Source organism: Lissotriton helveticus, chromosome 2_1, assembly GCF_964261635.1.
Source record: "Lissotriton helveticus chromosome 2_1, aLisHel1.1, whole genome shotgun sequence".
Classification (NCBI taxonomy): Eukaryota; Metazoa; Chordata; class Amphibia; order Caudata; family Salamandridae; genus Lissotriton; species Lissotriton helveticus.
The window spans coordinates 808,826,413-808,842,521 of NC_136059.1; positions in this window are offsets into that span (position 1 = coordinate 808,826,413).

Consider the following 16,109-nt stretch of genomic DNA (forward strand, 5'->3'; position numbering starts at 1 on the left):
GTCATTTTTTGAATGTTCATGCTTTCTATTTTAATGTAATCAATATTTCTTGTCACTAGATATTACTGTTAGGATCTAGATACGCGTTCCCTGGTTCACAGGTAGATAAATTGCCAGCTCTAGAATCAATAGATCCAGTTCTGCAACGTGACACCTGCCCCTTGCAGTAATGAGTTATTGTGGCTGGAGTGAAGAATACTTCGCTGAACGACTGGGTCCCTTTCCGCATGCGGATTCCCCCGTGTGGACAACTCCGCTCTTATATATCCTGTGCTGCAGGCAGCTCGTGTATAGGAGTGTGGCATCTCACAGGAGGGAGCCTCTGTGCGCCCCAGTGCCATATGAGGGGGGTTGGGTCAGGCCAGGCAGTACTTGTACCCAGAAACGGTTGTGGGGACACCTGACCTTTCGTGATCGGGCAGAATAGTAACAGGTCAACTCCACCTCCACCTGAAATCAGGCCCTTATAACTGCAGACAATATGATAAAATTCCAATCATGCGCTTGAATGGAAACTATTCAGGCGAATCAATTATTATTAAACCGATTTGCTTTGTGTATCATTTTTTTTATCCATGTATTACATTTTCAAGAAAACATAGTTTTCAAAAACTCCACAAAACATCATTAAAGTAAATCCTCTCAAGGCATGTATTTAAATGCTGCAATACTAGTTTAATACTTAATCAAAATATTTCTAACAGTAATTGGTATTTTCTTCAAAATATACTTTACATTTTAAAGTCAAGTTGTAAAAAATAATTGTATATTAATCTCAAAAGGTGAAGAATGGAAGCAATTTCTTGGGCAGATACAGTATTTGCAGATAGATACAGCAATAATTTAAAAGATGCACTCGTAGCAGAAGAGAAGCCGATGATAAAACAAACACAGATGCCCTTACAGCCCCTAAGGAAGCAGTATTTCCTTATTTGAACTGTACTCAGTGGCCAAATGTAAGAAAATAATACTTTCCTAACCAAACACAGGAGTTCCATTGAGATTACAAAAGATGTGATTCTGCATTTTGAATACATTATGTTAAGGATCCATGTAGGTTATGATATGCTGTTAAAATTACCATAAAGCTTTACCAAATACGGCCAAAATAGCAATCAAATTTGTTTATAAATTTTGGAGTTAGTCAACAAACTAAACCAAGGGGGAGAACATGAGGACATCGTGTCTCAACGAGAAAGGTTTTTGGAACTTATGAATTATTACATTTAGATCCTGGAAAATGAAACGTCCATGTCAGACCCTGTTTGAGGGACCTTGGGAGCAAGGAGAGGCCAAGAGTCCAAGCTGTGAAGGTGGGACATGCTTTGCCTGTGATGTCCAGGGATCCATCCTACTATGGATCTGCAAACTGGGCCTAGTATGACCCTTAAGCTCTTAACCCTTATTGGTAGTGATGTTGAGTAGTCACAGATTTCTCATGGAGATAGTGTAGGGGTACAACAGGCTCAATACACAACTAACAGCACAATAATGTTAATGTCCATCTCAGTGTTTATTTTTATAACAAGAAAGTACTTCATTATTGTTAACAACTCAATACTACATACTAACAAAAAAGAGTCAAGTACCCAGGTTACAGGCATGAGGCTAATACATCCAAATAAGGATGTCATCCTTTCTCACTCTGGCACCTTTTACCCTTCTCTTTTTACTCTAGGATTGCTCTTGTATCGGTGGAAGTGCAGGTGCAGCTCTTTTTCACCATACTCCTATGCTGATGACACACTACTCATCCTCTCACTCTCAGTGAACCCCAACCCCAATGAAAACCAGCCTCCACAACTGCATGAAGACACACCGCCCTGTAGAATGACTCCTGGTGAGTGGCCAGCAAAGCTCAGACCCACCCCAATGCTGAAAGACAACACCCGTAGCCAAGGAATCATACTGGACAGCGTACTCTCCAAGAAATGTCAGGCAAACACTGTCACCTCAGTCTGCTTCCACATGATCTGCATGCTCCACAAAATCTTCCGATGGCTCACCATCAGCACAAGGAAAATGTTGATACAGCCCCTCATCACCAGCGGACTCATCTATGGCAATGCACTCTATGCCAGTACCTCCCCAAACTCATGCAAAGACTCCAGACAATCCAGAATGCAGCAGCCAGACTGATCCTCAACTTGCCCAAGATGACACACCTCACCCTTGCTCAGACACCATGTACCCTCCATAGCTGCTCTGGAGGATGCTCCTTCTCCCACCTCGCCAAATAAGCCTGGAACACCCACGCCCTCCACACGTCACCCTCACTGAACCACTCAAGAACTGGCTCTTCAACTGACATCTGCAGCACAGTGACTGGATAACCCTCTGGGGTAATTAGCCTTGCTATACAAATACTACTTGATTGACTGACTGAATTTTCTGTTTTTTACAGCAATAGCAGTCAGTCACTCATTCTTGTTATGGAGTCACAGCAGGCCTTGTGTCAGGTTCCCACCCTTCAGTCTGTGTTCTTCTGTCGCTTGGGAGGAGTGTGATGGTCACATTCAGGCCAGGCATCAGCACCACTCCTAGAGAGCAGCTGTGGGCCACCCTGCATTGTCCCGGAGGCCATGGTGGTTCGCGGCTGTCTTCAGATGGTAGCCATCTTCTGGGTGGATGGTGTCAGCAGCAGGTGGGGTCTTCGGTTGCAGTTCGATCTCCTCCTTCTGGTTGGGTGAGTATTGCAGTCAGTCTCTTTGGCCCCCCTGGAATGAGACTTGATGCAGTTCTCTTTACACTTCTATTGTGGGTGCTCCAGCCTAGAAACAACCCTGCTGTTAAGGGCATCACTCGATACAAAGGATGAGTTTGGAAGACAGCCTTAGATAGACACATGAAAGAAGAACAAACCCAAACCACTTCTGCAAGACCACACACAGACACAGAAAATATACATCCCCTATCTGTCATTCTTACATAAAAGTGGGAGCTGCTGACCCACTTCTTGTTCCATTTCCAAGTTATATTTGACCAAGGAACAGGTGCTCCACAGAGTAACAAGAGGACTAATGTGCGACCAGAGCTGGTGACTGCCTGACAGCCAGCTCCGAGAGGTATGGGGACACCATGTGGCATCTGATCTAGATTAAGAACTGCCTTACCTGTCCTGGAATGCCTATAGAGTCCTTCCTGGAAGAAATGGTCCAAGTCATCCCTGCAGGAGGAGATGAATTCTGGTGTGGACAAGAACAGCTGACCTTAGAAGACTTGTTAAGAGAACGACTGGCATGCTTCTGACTTCTAGCTTGTCACTGATGCTGAAGCAGAGGATTAGCAGCAACACTGCAGTGTGCTTGAGCAGATATGCCCGCCGACACTTCCATTGCAGCTATAGCACCTGCACATGTGTGTGGTCTCAGCTGCTAAATATGGGACGACCCCTCGATTTAGCTTTTTCTTTATTTTTCTTATTTTCCTTAGTAGAAACCGTAGGAAGTGGCATGGTATGTGTCTTCAGGAGCCCATCTTGATCACAAGTTGGACATCTCTCCTCATAGAGGGAAACAGCAATAGCTGGGTTGAAATTCCATCAATTAGTGACCTCGCAGTGACAGCAGAGTGCTCCTTTGTTGTATTGCTTCTACTTTCTTAGTAGGAACTGTGCGTTTGTTGGACAACAGAAACATTCAGATGGTGCCATACTGATTCTATGCACCCTCTCAGGATATGTTGGCCTATACGCCTGCTATCTCACAGCATAAACATAAGTACCCTTGAATCTAGGAAGACAATAAATGGATTGTGCAATCTCAGAACAAGACAACTCAGACGCCCCAAGGAATAATGGTAACAGATCTAGAACCTTTTCACTCAGTCACTTGTGAATACACAAAGGGATATACAAAAAGTACACAAGTAAGTGTTTTAATGTTTATTGAAGCGTTGCGATTCTTGTATAAAATGTATGTGTTGCAACGATTAATAGACAGAACAAATGACAGATATTAGCATCACTAGAACATTGAAAGGATAAACAATTCCATCATTGTGCTATAGCTGTGTATACTGGCTTTTAAGATCTATGTATAGTGTACTCTTACTATGTGCTCCCTATTCTAGTTACCTAGGGCAGGTTATCTGCCAAAATCCCCTACTGGATGATCTGGCAGAGTGCTTCTCTTTCAGACACAGGTCTGGGGTTAATGGCCTTGCTGCTTCAAGACACTTCAGGGCAGAGGCCGCTTTATACAATTGAGTACACTTGAGGAGAGGGCAATGGGGAGCTACTGAGTCACTTTGATGCACTTGCAAGTGATTCAAAGTAGCAGCTTTTTCTTTCTGTGTTGCAGCCCGCATGGGCATTCAATTAACACATCTTCGGGGCTAGTCATTTCATTTGCCACATTTGGGCAGGTGCCATGGCTTCATAGATTTCATTTTCTGTGACACAAACTGTTCAGGCACCAGTGGGCCAATGCCACCTCTACATTGGTGAGTCACTTCAGGCACTCAAGAAAGTGCTCAAAGAGGTGTGAGCAGTCTGCACTTGATTATCAACACCTGGCAGTGTCCAGATAGAGAGGCAAAAGGCTGACTCCCATTTGATGAACGCCTCACAATTTGCCACCAGTAACCACAGTCCCCACCCTTAACTCCTACCATCTAGCAAATGGCAGTCTTCAGGAAGACTACTCCATAGCCTGCTGTGACAAAATGATCTGATCAAACTTCTAACGGGAACCCTGTTTTTTCTTTACCCACTTCATGGTCTAGGTTTCCACTCACCAGTTTCATGCCTTTCAGCAATACACATCTATTATCTTGGAAAGCAAACTCACCTCCAATATGTGCTCATGAACAGGCCAGGGAATTCCCAAATGGAATTTGTAGGCCTATGCCACACTAGTTCACTCAGTCATTTGATGTGTACCATGCTTAGTTCAAACTTCTCATACCTATCCACACTCTCAAAATCTCAATGTTAGGATCCAGATTTATCAGTAATTGCAGAACTTTACATGAGTGTCCCAGTAGGGCTCCACCCTTGTGACACAATTAAACGATCTGGCCATGCTACGATTTTTAAAAACGAAGGCATACTGCCTCTACCACTCTACATTGATAAACCAGTGACAGGAACTGTTATTATCTTCCGCAGTGGAGGGCATGCCATGTGCATCCCTCCAGGTCCTGGGCCCATCCAGGACTAGACTCTTTATCAAAGACAGGCCTAGGATGCTATGTATATGCTACATCAGCATGATGCTGGGGCCCAAAGAACAGAAACCGGGATACCAGATGCTTGCAGTTTGGGTATTCAGGGCAGACAACAAAACTGTAAGCCATTCAGGGGACATCCCATCTCGACAGATCTGTTTGAAAGTAGATGTCACCTATAAAAACATTTTTAAGGAACATCAAACATACATAAGAAGACACTGGGAATGGTATCTTAAATGACTGAATGAATGAATAAATTAATGTATCCTCTGCTGTAAGCAGGTGGTGTGTTAGAATGGGGAATCTCAAGTAGTCTAGCAGAAAAGCCTCCATGCTCTCATTACCTGGGTCTCAAATGAAAAACAAACTTATCATTCGCGGCTCAAGTTCGTCATATTTCCTCATCTTGCTTTGGGAAACTGAGAAGCATAGGGAAATTCCTGTACCTACTTCCAGGGGAGTGAGAGAGGATTATAGTCCATGCGATGGTGACCTCCCAGTTGGACTATGCCAACAGTCAGTATCTGGGGTTGCCTGCCACTCCGATTAATAGTCTACAGATGGTGCAGAATGCTGCAGCGAGTTTAATTTGACAGCTTCCTTTCCTCCATCAAATTTCTCCTCACATTAGGCAGTACATTGGCTCCCAGTAGCAAAAAGGATAGAGTTCAAGCCTCTGACCTTGGCCTTCCGAGCCATCCATGATAGGGGCCCTGCATAGCTTAGGCTTAGGCTCAGGCCATACCAGCAGAAGCGCACTCTGAGATCTAACTTCCAGCACCTGCTCTGTATCCCTCGCTATGCAAAGTCCTGACTGGGAGGGAGGTCTTTCGCAGTCACGACCGCTGGACTGTGAAACTCTCTGCCCTCCCGACTGCACCAAGTTGAATCAGAACATGAGTTTAGGAAAACCTCAAAAACGTGGGTCTTTAGTCAAGGCTAGCTCCACTGATTGGCCAGATCTCTGCTGCAATAGACACTTACGCCGGGACACCGCTGTTTCAGGTAGCTGTATTATTATTATTATAATAACACTTGGGACTACTATAAAAATGAGTGAAAGTCAAATTAATACACTTGAAACACACTGGGAACTGCATTAGCGAGGAGCACAATCCTGGCATTTGGTTCCTGGGAATGGAAAGTGTATAATACTTAAAATATATGCTCTTGTTTACCACCCCATACACGAGGTCTTGGTGTTCCATGAATGCTGGAACATTTTGATCTAATTAGCAAATGTTTACTGGTAGGTTTGCTAAAGTAAACACAGGAATGACATCCAAAGTAGAGAGTGAAATGCTGAAAGTATTTACAATAGCCGTCAGTTTAGAAATGCAAGGAAGCACCGTATTTACATAATACGGTGCATCTCTGCATTTCTCCCTGCGCTGGCGCTAAATTAAGCTGCCTAGCACCAATGCAGGCATCCTTGCACCATAGTGCAAGAGTGCCTGTTTTGAGGGAATGATTGTTTATGTGCAGGAAGGTGTCCTTTCTTTAGCACCCATAGAAGTTGCAAATTGTCATGTTTAAATGATTTTTAAGTGCTGGAAGGGACATCTTCCTGCACATAAACAATCATTCATAGCGTTGTGCTGCTTCTATGTGTGCTGCACAATGCCACCCACACAGAAACAGCAAACATGAGGAGAAATAAAGCATCTCTCTATGTTTTGCCATGTGAAGACCGGTTTTCCCCGATCTTAATTTTGGCTATTTAAGCCTTCCTTGTAAATAGGGGGCATTGTCAAAATCAATGGGTGTTGCGGCAGTGCGTCCACCACAACACCCATTGCCTGCCCCTTTCACACTAAGTATTGCGTGAAAGGGTGCCTTATTTACAAGCCAGTGTTAAACCATGTAAAGTTACTGAACGCTGCCTTGTAATTAAGGAGAAGCCCCTATAGCCACAGGAACATCAATAAAAGTGACGTTCCTGTGGTGATAGGGGCTTGTAAATATGCCCCCTTGCTCTTACATGACTTCTACCATTTTTCCTTTGACACTATCCCACATGGTAACTCAAGATTTTCTGTGTATGTGCTTGACACTCAAGTTGTCATTTCTTCTTTCCATTTTCCCTTCCAAAAGTTCCCTTCTTTTGAACCTCATCATATTCTCCAATTGCTATGTGCATGGAACCACATCGTCCGTTTTTTACCTCTTGGACAATATTTCTGCTTTTGTAAGTTCCCAAGCAGAGCTTCCAGATTAACCTCAAATGATGCCACTTGTTCCTTAAATAAAAAGAAAATACAGCTCACAAAATAATAGAAAGTTACATCGAATTGTAAAGGAATGCAGGTTTAGGATTAGTGCATTAGTGCATTAACTGTGTGATGGAAATAATTCCCTGGTTTGATTCTGCAGATCTCCCTGTGCAGGACCCTATGCAATGAATGACAAGGACAGAACTTTCAAGTTTTCTAGGGTCAAGCACGAGTAGCTCATCCAGTCCAGATTTCAGCTTTGAATTCTGGAATTTGTAGTCTGTTTATACCGGTATAAAATCAGACTACAACTCCCATAATTCAAAGCTAATTATTGACCTGAAAAAGCTACTCATACATTGACTTGTGAAATTTAGGTGATCTGCAAATATATCTCTCTATCCTTTGCTGTAACGTTTTTCCTTCCTTCGACTTGGTAGAAATATTTGGCTTGGACCCTAGAGAAGCATGGGGGTTGCCATAAATCCCTCCATTATAATGGTGTGTATTGCCCACCCCAATCTCTGAGTGCAAGGGGGTGCATGCTAGGGTTCTGGGCACAGTGGCCGGACCCAGAACTAGCCCCATGCCTGGGGAGTGCCCAGTCTCAAAATGAATGATCAGCTAGGCAAAGTTCAGGAAGTTTCCCCAAACCCCAGTGGACTAAAAACTCAAGGGGTGCTCGCTGACCCCCAGGCCTGCCAAACGAGGTGCTTACATTTAACATAAAGGACAGATTCTCTGTCTTCTGGTTCTGCATGTCTGCCAGGGTGCCTTGTTCCATAGGCAGTGGTGCATGTTCGGCTTCAAGCACAGGAGACAGAGAGGGACATGTTGGAAATGGAGAACAGTCACGTTTTAAAGAATATCCGACAACTTGAAGCCCCCTCAAATCACCATATCCGACCCTTTAGTAAAACCTTTAATAGGGACTGAAGATACCGTCCTGTATTAAAATGTATTCACTTCTGTGATTTAAAAAAGCACCTCTCTTTGTGTTCAATGAGTTGCTAATATCATTGTTTAAAAAATGATATGCCTACAGCTGGTTTGTTATCACTTTTAATGTCAGGTGTAATCCATCAGCACTTCTGTTGCATTGAGATGGAAAGATGAAAACATTTCAATGAGATTGTCTTATATTTTAATTCCAATTTTGCCTCAATTCGATCTGCCATAGCGCTGGGGGCAATTGGCACACAAACACACATGCTGACTTCATTTGCCTTAACAAGATTACTTTTAATACATACTTGCGGTTGTTCAGATCATTCTTTTATATCGGTCTTTATCTCATTGAGTAATTTACAGTGTTTTTAACCTAGTGCCTTGTCTTCCCGTTTTTTGCCTCTTTACATTTTCATTATAAACGAGTCCTGTGATGTATGCATGTCAATACAATCGCTGCCTTACCACACTATGAGGTTGGATTCTTACATAGCTCTAAAGCTCATTCCAAAACGAAGTATCTTTCAAGGCTGTTGTGATGCAGTGGGCTGGTGGTGTTCCAGGATCAGACGGAAATAAACGAGGCCTACGCACAAAGGTATTTATGGTCGCAAACATAGGTTTGTGGCTCCAAGTACCTCATTTATGCTTGCCAGGAATTCACACAGGGGATCCGGGTGGGTGTAAATGACTTTACTACTTTTGCCCTGCAATGAGCCACACCTGCCGGCCTAATAGCGCTGTTAAAGCACACCTTGTGTTCTGTGGCGTGGGAGCCGCATTGACTGTCAGTGGTGAGACTGCCAGTCCCTCTATCCATCAGGGCAGGTGAGCCCTGCAACGAGCCACCCCTGCTGGTCTAACAGCACTATTAAAACCCTTGGGGGCTTATTTACAAGCCCCTTGCACCACTTTGGCGTCATTTTTCCAATGTTACAATTGACGCAAAAGTGATGCAAGGGGCTTGTAAATAATCCCCTTTGTGTTCCGAGGCACGGGACGTTCCTGGGCAAAATCCTGGGCCAAGGGCGAGCCCGTCCTGCGCCCATCATCACTGGGAGGAGGCTGGGATCGGCCACTCCCCTTGGCTTTTAGTTTTACCATCTTCAAGCAATGAATGTACTTTGAGCGGGACAAGCATGCTAGGGACCTTGGTCTATAGAAAAAGGCCAATCGCAAGCTCCCAGGTGAGAAGGAAGCTCCTTCAAAAACAGCCCAGGGCACCACCATTGATTCCCCTTTGGAATGAGCGGTGAGAGTCATCAATAAAGAAATTATTCTGGTAGACGTTTATCTTTGGAGATGGGGGAGCTGGGCGAGCCCATTTTGAGCCCCCAGGAGACAACCAAAGGGATGCACAACAGGGAGGAGCCACTCCCTCCAATCCTATGATTGTGGTTGCTGTCCCCAACTTGCAGCCCACTTCCTACCAGTAAATCCACCCCCCACACTTTATTCTTCACTTACCATTAAGGGTGGGCCCCCAACAAAGAGAATAAAGAGGGCCAAGCAAGCAGGGCAACACAAAGCCTTGATATCAACTAGGGCCACTAACACGAATGTTAAAACATCAAGTGCCCCATCCAATTCGTCTAATTCATCATCTTTGCCCAATTCTGCCATACCTTTCAATTTTGGACGTACAGAGCCTGCCCCTAACGTGAACTTGGACAACGATCTGGGCAAATTTCAAGGAATATTGTCGTCTGCCAGTTTATCTTCGATTTTGGACATACTCACTAAATTGGAAGGCACTGTGTCCCAGCATTTGATTTTACACAATTGCTGAAAGATCATGGTGATTACAATGATGACCCAACTGGGGCTGTCGCCCCACAACAGTTTACACCTTCCCCATGAAACAGCCCACGGCCTGCAACAGTCTGATCGATCTACACCCTGCCTTCCTGGTACCTCCAAAAACAATATTCCATCTCCCTTCACTTCCAAAAACTAAAAGGGGGACTGTCGGTTTGGCACGGGGGCTCCTATGTGAGTGCACCTCGAGTGGTTATAGAACTGTATCTGGTAAATTGGCCAAATCTATAGTGAACTTACAACTTCGCCCTAATCAGGATCATCTTAACCTCCCCCTGATTGTTGCCTATATGTGGCCATATTGACTAATGTCCCGCACCATGGCTCTGACTATGAGGAAATCACTGGGTAACATGGCATAATAATAAAAGTGGAGACTCTGTGGTAATAAAGTGCAATAATCTAAAACTGGCAGAATGACTGACCGACTGTGGTACTAACCTTCGCTGGGTGGGCGCTGAAACAGGTATAGATATTGATCCTCTGCTGTCTTTTTATAAACATCCTACTTCACCCCACTCAAATAGTCTACTTGGTGGAAGCTTTGACCAAAACTGGGCAATGGAACTGAGCAAAATCACCTGCCCAGTCAGCAATAGGTTCCACCCAATTTCAGGACTTGATAACAACAATTTACGTCCTGGAAGTGAGACTATCCATGCAGAGGCAGCTCACGTAGAGCCTTTTCAAAACATGTGAAGGGCAGTGGAAGTGTTCAAACTTTGACAATTACATTACTGGAGGTGTGGAGGAGTGGCGCAGCGGCCAGTGCAACTGCCTCTGGATCCTGGGGCTCAAGGTTCAATCAATCAATCAATCAATCAATCAGAGTACTTGTAAAGCGCGCTACTTACCCGTGAGGGTCTCAAGGCACTGAAGGGGGTGCGGCAGGGAGCTACTGCTCAAAGAGCCAGGTCTTGAGGAGTCTTCTGAAGGCGAGTAGGTCTTGGGTCTGCTGTTGGTGGGTAGGGAGGGTGTTCCAGGTCTTGGCGGCGAGTTAAGAGAAGGATCTGCCGCCAGAGGTTGTACGTTGGATGCGGGGGGCAGCGAAGAGGGTGAGACTGGCGGAGCGGAGCTGGCGGGTAGGGGTGTAGAAGATGAGTCTGCTGTTCAGGTAGGCTGGTCCGGCGTTGTGGAGTGCCTTGTGTGCGTGGGTGAGGAGTTTGAAGGTGATCCTCTTGTCGACAGGGAGTCAGTGTAGGTCTCTTAGGTGGGGGGTGATGTGGCTGCGGCGAGGGATGTTGACGATCAGTCGGGCGGAGGCATTTTGGATGCGTTGTAGTCGTCGTAGGTGTTTGGCTGGGATTCCTGCATAGAGTGCATTGCAGTAGTCCAGTCTGCTGCTGACGAGGGCCTGTGTCACCGCTCTTCTTGTTTCGGTCGGGATCCACTTGTAGATCCTGCGAAGCATGCGGAGGGTGTTGTAGCAGGAGGAGGAGACGGCGTTGACCTGTTTAGACATGGAGAGGGAGGAGTCGAGGAGGAATCCTAGGTTGCGTGTATGGTCGGTGGGTGTCGGTGCTGTTCCCAGTGTGGTCGGCCACCAGGAGTCGTCCCAGGCTGAGGGGGTGGGTCCGAGGATGAGTACCTCCGTCTTGTCCGAGTTCAGCTTCAGATGGCTGTTTTTCATCCAGTCGGCGACGGCCTTCATTCCCTTGTGAAGATTGGTTTTGGCGGTGTCCGGGTCCTTGGTGAGGGAGAGGATGAGCTGGGTGTCGTCGGCATAGAAGATGATGTTGAGGTCGTGTTGGCGGGCCACTTTTTCGAGTGGGGCAATATAGACGTTGAACAGCATCGGGCTAAGGAATGAGCCCTGGGGGACGCCGCAGATGATGTCGGTGGAGTCGGATCGAAAGGGCGGGATGCGGACGCTCTGGGTTCTGACGGGGAGGAAGGACGTGGTCCAGTCAAGGGCCTTCTCTTGCATTCCGGCTTCTAGGACTTTGCCTTTAGAGTGCGATGGCAGACTGTGTCGAAGGCGGCTGACAGGTCCAGGAGGATGAGGGCTGATTTTTCACCATTGTCTAATTGGCGCCTTATGTCGTCTGTGGCGGCGATGAGGGCGGTCTCGGTGCTGTGGTTACATCTGAACCCGGACTGGGACGGGTCCAGGATGTTGTTGTCTTCCAGGTGGCGGGCCAGTTGCACGTTGACGATTTTCTCGATGACCTTCACCGGGATCGGGAGCAGGGAGATCGGCCGGAAGTTCTTGGGGTCTGCCTTGGGCTTCTTGAGGAGGGCGTTGATTTTGGCATGTTTCCAGCTTTCCGAGAATGTCGCTGTTTCGAAGGAGATGTTGATGACCTTCCTTAGTTGGGGTGCGATGGCAGCGTCTGCTTTGTTGAATATGTGGTGTGGGCACGGGTCTGACGAGGATCCTGAGTGGATGGAGTTCATGATCTTGCGTGTCTCGTCGTCGTTGACGTTGGACCAGGAGGACAGGCGGTTGTTGCTGGTGGTGTTCACAGGAGAGGTGGGGTCTGGCGGTCATGGTGTTGAAGCTGTCATGGATGTCAGCGATCTTGTGATGGAAGAAGGTGGCCAGCGAGTCGTAGAGTGCTTGTGAGGGAGGTATGTCGTTGGCGTTGGCGCTGGGATTGGAGAGTTCCTTTACGATGCTGAAGAGCTCTTTGCTGTTGTGTGCATTGTTATCCAGGCGGTCTTTGAAGGAGGATCTCTTGGCTACTCTGATGAGGTGGTGTTGTCTGCGAGTGGCATCTTTGTGGGCTGCGTGGTTGTCCGGAGTGCGTTCGTGGAGCCATATCTTCTCGAGTTTTCGGCAGGCGCGTTTGGAGGTCTGCAGCTCGTCGGTGAACCAGGTGGCTCTCTTGCTGGCGTGGTTGTTGGAGGGTTTCTTGAGTGGGGCGAGGGTGTTGGAGCAGTCGTCGATCCACTGTCTGAGGTTGCGGGCCGCGGCGTCTGGGTCGGTGGGGTCAGTGGGTGGTTTCTGGGCGAGGGTGGTGGTCAGCTGGTCTTCGGTGACTTTGCTCCAGCAGCGGGGAGGCATCTGTTGGGTGTGGTGGTGCGTGGTTGGTTTGTTGAAGGTGAAATGGACGCAGCGGTGGTTGGTCCAGTGGAGTTTGGTGGTGTGGTCGAAGGCGACGTGGGTGCCTGTAGAAAAAATCGGGTCCAGTGTGTGGCCAGCGGCGTGGGTCGGTGCAGTGACGAGCTGACTGAGGCTGAGGTTGGCGACATTGTCGACCAGGGTGGCGGAGTTGGTGTTGTTGTTCTCAAGGTGGAAATTTAGGTCCCCGAGGAAGATGTAGTCCGTGGAGGCGAGTGCGTGGGTGCTGACGAGGTCGGCGATGGAGTCGCTGAATTGAGCCCGGGGTCCAGGTGGTCTGTAGATCAGTGTTCCTCTGAGGGTGGTGTTGGGGTCGGTGTGGATTCGGAAGTGCAGGTGTTCGGCGGTGTTGAGGGTGCGTCTGCATGGGTAGCGACCTTGAGGGTTGACTTCTGGACGATGGCTATTCCTCCTCCGTTTCCGTTGAATGTGATCCCTGCGGGTGATCTTGTAGCCGTCCGAGATGGCTATGGCAATGTCGGGCGCCGAGGAGTCGTTCCACCATGTCTCGGTCAGGAAGGCCACGTCTGGGGCAGAGGTGTCGAGCAGATCCCAGAGCTTGACGGCGTGTTTGCGTGCGGAGCGGGTGTTGAGGACTATGCAGCGGAGGTGGTTGGGTCCAGTCGTTTGAGGTTTGGTGGTTCTGTCGCAGGTGAAGCTGCAGCTGCGGCAGGAGAAGGGTCCGTAGGTCAGTTTCGGGGCGGCCTGGAAGCAGCTGTTGTTTTGGCCGGCGTTGAGGGCGGGGAGGGTGCTGGCATCGTAGCGGAGTCTGGTGTTGTGGTGTTCGTGGGGGCCAGGGGTTCTGGCGCTGGGCGTGGTCCAGGCGCAGACGGGTTCGATCCCCGGTGCCAGCGGCAGGTCAGCCCAGCACCATGTGACTCTGGGCAATAGCTCACTTAATCTTCCCGACGACCCCCAGCGCCGTGACACTGCTCTGGAGGTAGCTGTGCGCTTTACAAATACTGGACATTTACATTATAGGAGAATGACCCTCTACTCCTTATTCCTATTCACACTGCCACCACTACTGTCTTGCATTTTATGTGTACTAACTCCTGAGTTCATTCACATTCCTCTGATATTACTTTAATGTAGCCTCCCCTATTCAGTACTCCCGCATAGTGTTGCATTTAAAGAGCTAGAATATCATTTTTTAGAGTCGTTATGGAACATTGCAGGCCTCAAGGAAAAAATCATGGACCCCGAGTGGGGGATGTTTATTAGCACACACAACATAATCATTCTTCAGGAAACATTTGCTGTGGAAAAAGCTTTCAGTACAGGGTACTTCAACTTTAGTATTGAAGTGTTATGAGCCCTAATGTACCCCATTATATAGGCCTAGGTAGATACACTACCTTTTACCTACATTTGTCCTACCTTGCGCTACATAACGGCTCTGCCTAGTTATGTGCCGTTCAAATGTTGTGTGGTTTACCATCTTCTGTACAATTACTCTGTACAAAAGTCACCGCTATCGTCATCCTTTAATACCATGCCCACAGTACCATTCTAGGTAGAACCCCTGAGGCTACCTTTTGGGTATATAAGTATTGCATCTTCGCTGGTTAAACCAGAGGAGAAGCTTCCATACTGACACGAGGCGCTGGAGTCCATTCACACAGAACCTCAAGCACGCAGTGGTCTGACATCCCTTGCGGGGTGTCCAACTCGAGACCAAGATAGGGTCCTTCATTCTTTCCCATCAGGTAAAGGGGTTGGCTCTTTCCTATGGTGATTCTTGGCTTCACACCTACATACATGCTAGGTACACTAAGGTATGGTTTGCATCTTTGGAGTACGCTTGATTATTGCCATGTATTTATATGCCTTCATATATTTACTGTTTTAGCACCATGGTAGATTTCTACCTTTTATTTATTCTGTTGGTGCTTGCAATTGTATGTATCTGTTTCTGTCTAATGGTTGTCGCAGCCACATAATTTATACTACAATGACGCTGGTTCAAGCAATGCTTATTAAAAAAATATCCCCACAGTTTATTCTGTATTTCTCTCTGAGAGGAAATGAGCATGAGTGACTGAGGGAAAAGTACTGTACTGTTTCCATGATCCCTGGAGGATCAAGGATTGTCATGTTCAATAGTTGCCAGAAACTATTCGCTTCTTGGTAAGGTTAGGGGGATCTTACAGTGGCACTGTGAGCTAGCTGGTCTAAAGGCTAACATATCCTTTGGGGGTGTATGGAATAAGTCTGGATACTAATCCCTTAGTTTATGTTGTCTAAACGTGCTGATCCTATGTATTATTAGGAACTAATTGACAAAAGTTGGCCCTTCTAAAGTTGGCCGCCCATCCGGTGGCCTCCTCGTATGGGTTAAGAATACATCAGATTTAATTGTAAATAAGTTGGAAACTCATAATAATGATATCCTGAGTTTGCCTCTGAGAGCTAGTAGTGGATGTCATGTTGACCTTTATAATGTCTATAATCGCTCAACATCGCGCAGTAAGGAATCTCCCACATTACACCATTTCGCCCACCACCTAGATATGAGAACATCTAGTTTCCCACTATTAATCGTGGGGGACTTTGAAACAAACTTTGAACTGCTGGGTGGCTTTTCCTTTGTCTTTGATTCAGAAGATGAAGCTCAAGGCATCCTTCTACTCAAAAGTGAACCTTTCCCCTCATGGCAAGTGGTAGCTACGCAAATCTTTACTTTAAGTTTGAATCATGGCATGCATTCACGTAATAGGAGGTTTCTGTCAGATGCAAAGTGTGCCCTCACATTCTCTAGTTGTCCCCGCTATAGCAGAATTTATTATGTTTTTTGGGAGCTTGATTTATGGCACCTGGCAGTTGGCTTTTCAAATTTTCCATAAATGGACAGCGATCACAATGCCTTTAGGCTTGAGCTGATGGTTCTTTCC